Source organism: Procambarus clarkii, chromosome 38, assembly GCF_040958095.1.
Source record: "Procambarus clarkii isolate CNS0578487 chromosome 38, FALCON_Pclarkii_2.0, whole genome shotgun sequence".
NCBI lineage: Eukaryota > Metazoa > Arthropoda > Malacostraca > Decapoda > Cambaridae > Procambarus > Procambarus clarkii.
In genome coordinates, this window is record NC_091187.1 from 36,961,752 (window position 1) to 36,967,830 (window position 6,079).

The window sequence follows — 6,079 nt, forward strand, 5'->3', positions numbered from 1 at the left end:
AGTAGTATCATCAGCCAACAATATAGGTTTAAGTATGTTAGAGACATTAGGGAGATCATTGATGTATATAAGAAACAGGAGGGTCCTAGGATGCTGCTCTGTGGCACCTTTACGGTAAGTGGTAGAGTGGGAGAGGTTATATCATTGATGGCTTCATATTGGTGTCTGTTACTAAGATAGGATCGGATATAGTTTAGGGCAAGGCCACGGATTCCATAATGGTGGAATTTAAGTAAGAGGTAGTTATGGTTAAGAGTATCAAAGGCCTTTCTCAGGCCGATGAAGAGTTCAATTGGAAACTCACTTTTGTCAAGGGCTGAGAAGATTTTTTTTTTTTTTTTTTTTTTTTTTTTTTTTTTTTTTTTGAGATATATACAAGAGTATGTTACATTCTTGTACAGCCACTAGTACGCGTAGCGTTTCGGGCAAGTCCTTAATCCTATGGTCCCTGGAATACGATCCCCTGCCGCGAAGAATCGTTTTTTCATCCAAGTACACATTTTACTGTTGCGTTAAACAGAGGCTACAGTTAAGGAATTGCGCCCAGTAAATCCTCCCCGGCCAGGATACGAACCCATGACATAGCGCTCGCGGAACGCCAGGCGAGTGTCTTACCACTACACCACGGAGACTGATAAATATTGATAAAAATTAAGTCAAGCAGACTAACAATAGCATCATTGGTACTCTTTTGGGAGCGAAAGCCAAACTGACAGGGACTTAGTCTATTGAATTTTACAAGATTGGAGTAGAGCTGTTTGTAAAAAAAAAAAAAAAATATTTTTGATAATATAGGTAGATTCGATATGGGTCTGTAATTATTTATGTCTGCCGTGTTACCTCCTTTATGAACTGGCGTTACTCTTGCTTTTTTAAGGATATCAGGGAAGGTATGACACTCTAGGGATTTGTTGAACAGCAGTGCTATGGATGGTGCAAGGGCATGGGAGGCACGCCTGTGTACCATCGATGGTATTTCACTAATGTTCCCAGCTTTGGTTTTTAGCGAGTGAATGATGGACACAACATCTGTAGGGCTGACCGGAGAGAGGAGAAGAGAGTTTGGATAGCTGCGTGAAAGATATGTGGTAACATATGTCTGAGTCTCTGGGATTTTTCGGGCAAGGTGAGCACCAAACGATGAAAAGAAGCTATTAAATTCAGTTGTTGTTTCAAGATCTGTTGCAGGTGTATAACCATCCTTGGAGATTTTTATCTTATTATGTAAATGTTGTTTAGCTCCTAGGATGGTAGAGATGGTTCTCCATGTGCTTTTTATGTTGCCTTTTGCTTCTTTGAATCTATTCTCGTAATAGGAACGCTTTGCTCTTATTATACTGGTAAGCACTGATGAGTACCTCTTAACTACTTCTTTTCCAACTAGGCCAATCCTAAGTTTTTTTTTCATATTCATGTTTCTTGTCGATTGCTTTAAGTATGCCATTAGTGAGCCAGGGATTATTTAACCTTTTTGCCAGTTACTTGCTTGGTGAGGAGAGGACAATAAGTATTGTAAAGGCTTTAAATTTTGGAAAGAGGCTAGTTAACGAATTATTATCCTGTGTATTGATAAATTTAGATTCCCAGTTTACATTGTGGAGAGCATTTGTGAGATTGCCTATTGCCGCTTCACATTGTAACCTAAAGGTAATTTTCTTGTTACCTGGTGGTGTTAAGGACATGTTCGCTACAAGGAAGGTAGGATAGTGGTCAGTTGTTCTGTCAGTGATTATACTTGATGTAAGAGGAGCTGTTATGTTGGTCCATCAGTGATCCAGGGTAGTCGCAGATGTTTGAGTGACTCGGGTGGGCCTGGTGATTGCGGGGATGAGCATACAGGAATTCATGCTGTTGAGGAAATAGTCTACTTGAGGGTTATTTTGTAGCTCTAGGTCAATATTGAAATCACCAATGAGAACTATGTGATTTTTGTTGAGATTATTGTTTATGATAAGGTTCCTCAAGTTGTTATTGTATTTGTGTCTAGCTTCAGACACAAGCATGTTACAGTTATGTCTTAAAGAGTTGAGAGCAATTAAGGATGATAAAGAGTCACTTACAATTAATGTATGAAGTTTGGATACTTGTACACATTTCAGAGCAAGGAGCAAGGCAAATAGTTCAGTCTGAAGGGTAGAGGCCCAGTTGTTTATACGGACTCCCCACTCAAAATATAAGTCATATCCTATTGCCAGGACAACTGCACTTCCAGCTGCACCCGTTGGGCGCTCTAGGAAACCTTCAGTGTATATGATTTGAGAGAGAGAATGCTCTGTGGACAGAGCATCAATATGGCTTAAGACGTTGAGCTTTGCCTCAAAACAAAGCTGGGACTGATCTCTAATTTGCTCCTTTGATGGAAAGGGAGGGATTAAAATTGAAAAGGGTGTAATTTCCTACAGTGCAGGAAAGTGCTATTGTTGTCTCTCTTGGTACAAATTATAAATCTGATACTTTCTGAGTTCAGTTCCAATTTTATTTATCTATTTGAAACAATGTTTACATTCAATAAAGAAATTCTGGAGGGCTTCTGTGCAAGGGTTAGGATGAGCTAGCCTAAGCATTTTTATACCAATTTGACAGTTATTTTCAGTAACACGATAAACAACGCTCGGAATATTAAGTTCCTTTCTCATATTAAGTATCTTTGTGGTACGAGGGCACCCAAGGATTATCCTCAAGGCTTCGTTCTGCAATTTTTCAAGCCCTCCAAGCTTTCTTTCAGGATGCCTTAAAGTTAGTTTAGTTCATTTATTATGCACCCCATACCCATCTTGTGGGCGGTAGTGGAAAGGGTTGCAGAGGCACATAATGGGCTCAGGGACTGAACCCCAATTCATTTAGCTAAGCAAGTTACAATCTTGATGAGCTAGTTACAAAATTCAGTATAAGTCGTCACATCAACAATGGGTTCGAGATCGATCACAAGTACAGGTTCTAAATTAAGCAACTGACATATGTGGAGAGCTAGTGTCACAATTGATATGTTTGTCCTGCACACCGCTCCCCATCCAGTGGGCAGCGGTGGATAGGTTACAATCACTTAGTTACTACTTACAGTTAGCAAACTGGGGATATTTGGCTAAAATTTCTGGTACCAGATCATTTTGAATGAAATATTGACACATCGTTGGTACATTGGTTATAGAATTGTCTGTGAATTCACTATCACATAGTGACGGAGGGGTGTGGAAATAATTTTGTTGACAGTTAACATTTGGTCAGGTCTACATCGGCAGATAATGAGAATTCCCAGAAATACTTGTAACCGAGTCTAAGCCGAGCAGTAGTAACATCTAGAAGTCTGCCGATTTTATTGGATGAACCATAGATGTGTGGCTCCTTTTGCATAATAGTATTGAACGAAAGTTAATCTCCCCAAACACTTTCGCGTTTTGGGCAAGTTACCCCTCCACTCTCTCCATTTTTTTTTTGACATTCCCTGGTAGTGTGCGGAAATACTGAAAAGTGTATACTCTTTTCAACTTTCTCACCTTAATTCTCGTCCTATGTCTTTCATTTTGGTATCAATGCGTTCGCAATAGAATTCCCAACAGAACTATGTGCATATAATGTCAAAGACAGCAGCGCGCTCCACCCGCCGACAAGATGAATGTAGGCCAAGGGTACCAGAAAAAGAAAGCTGAGCCACCCTCAGGCAACTCTCATTACATTAGAGAGCGTGGTAATACTGAAAAGTGTATACCCTTTTCAACTTTGTTACCTCAATTCTCATCCTAGGTTTTTCAATTTGGCATCAATGTGTTCGCAATAGAATTCTCTACAGGACTAAAGGCATATAAACTCCAAAAGCCCGGCTTACCATCCGCAACAAACAAAGAAAGCGAGAGTGTGTTACCAGGGAGCGCACAAGAGCGATAAAATTATACACTCTTTTCATTTTGGTCACCTCAATTGTCATCCTAGGTCTTTCATTTTGGTATCAATGTGTTCGCAATAGAATTATCTACAGGTTTAAATGCATATAAACTCCAAAAGCACGGCGTACCATCCGCACAAAACAGAGAAAGTAACCCGGGAGCACTCTAGTGCAATGTAATGTGAACACTCTTTTCACTTTGGTTACCTCAATTCTCGTCATATGTCTTTCATTTTGGTATCAATGTGTTCGCAATTGTATCTGCTGGCATTTACCCTTTGCTTGGATCTGAAGGGTTTTAGGCTCACCACGATGCAATCTGATAGTACCACACGTGTATATACCTATCTTCAAGCAGCAATTCACTCATTCAAACCGACTTATAATAGTTATCCATATATAAATGGTAATCTTTGTTCTACCTGTTAACCTGTCATATGAAGAAAGATTGTCAAGGCTTATATTACATTCTCTAGAAAAGCAAAGAATTAGGAGTGACATATGGTAGAGGTGCACAATGGGATGAATGACATAACAAAGGGGACATTAATGGGTTTAAAAGTAGCAACACAAGACAGAACTCGAAACAAAGTGTAAAAATTGGAAAAATTTAGATTTAGGAAAGAACTGCATGAGTAAATACACTGGGTTTGTACCTTAAGGTTCATGTATGCAATATTACAGAGTTCCAGTTAACTCCCATGCATGCAATTAATTTATGTTATGTTTATGTTTTTTATGTTAAAATGTTTTTGTTGATTTGTTTGTATATTTTCATAATAGCATGCTTACCGTCTTATTCCAAGTTTTATGATAACTTTACAAGGTTTAAAACATAAAGTTCAATATATATTCTGGTTTTCATACAGGAATTATACGTTAATATAACATCATAATAACGTAATGATGTCGTGTAAATAACGTTATACTGACGTCATATAAATGTTATATTTATGTTATAAGAACGTAAATTGGATAGCTTTACAGAAAATAAACAAAAAAAACTAAATGTTGACTGAAAATGATTTATTCTTAAATATAAAGCATGAAAACATTATAATACCAAGCATTCACTATTATTTTTAAATTTTTACATAAATCTTAAAAAACTGTGTCTCAAGAATATATGTTTTTAGTTATATCCTTTGGTTTTAAGAACGTCAGATATACGTATTTATGTCAAAAGTTTCAGTATTACCTTTGTGGCACCATTTAAAAACGTCCACAAACGTTCTGTGTTTGCTGGGCCCAGCAAACATTTTCATGTTTTTAAAACATCCTAAAAACGACATTTCATTGTTTTCAGCACGTTTATAATTACGTTTAGAAAAGGTTTTTTGAGAACTTTTATATACAACCTTAGAAAGTAAATAATAACATTTCTAAAAACTTTTTTATAATCTTTTAATTACCTACATTAAAACGTTTAGGGTAAATTAGGGTATAATAATTTTTTAATTCATATCTGAAATAGAAAGGGAGAGAAAGAAAGAAGACATATCTGAGAAAGAAATGGACATCCTATATATGTATGTGTAAATTACAAATAAATAGGGTACAAAAAGAGAATTAAAATATTATATTTATTTAATTAAGAATGAGTAATACAACAAAATATATGTAATAGCTCGAAATATATAGACTATATCTATAACAGAATATAAAAGTAAAAATTTAAAAATCTATAAAAATCTATATATGCAATATGTGAACACAATAGATTTTGTGATCAAGCAGCCTGTGATTCATGTCATGCTGAGATCAGTCTGACGTTACAAGCAGTTATTGTTACTTAAAACTAAAACAAGTAAAATTTTCCGAGTATACATATAACACTATAGTTTTTCTATGACTAATAATAAAAATCTATTAATCAAAAGTTTAGGACTAATTAACTAAAAATAAAAATCTACAAGTGAATGTAAACACAGTCAAGTATAATATTCATGTAGAAAGAGAAAGAAAAGAGAGAGAAGGAAAGAAAGAGAAAGAAAGAAAGGGAGAAAGAGAAAGGAAAAAAACAGTCATGTATAATATTCATATTAGCACCATGCAATATAACTTAGATTAAGTAAAAAATCTCAGACATTTTTAAATCAAATGAAATATGAGAGCCAGAGAGAGAGACCCAGAGCCAGAGAGAGAGAGCGAGAGCCAGAGAGAGAGCGCTACAGAGCCAGAGAAATAGAGAGCCAGAGA

General features: G+C 36.3%; 1 long non-coding RNA gene across 1 annotated transcript in view; it reads left to right on the forward strand.

Moving 5' to 3' along the window:
- The first annotated feature begins 1,020 nt into the window (after positions 1-1,020).
- Positions 1,021-6,079, forward strand: part of LOC138372245 (uncharacterized) — a 279,208-nt gene continuing 274,149 nt past the window's right edge. Inside the window, exon 1 of the long non-coding RNA XR_011230769.1 lies at positions 1,021-1,126. This is a non-coding gene — a long non-coding RNA (uncharacterized lncRNA). The remainder of the gene's footprint in view (positions 1,127-6,079) is intronic.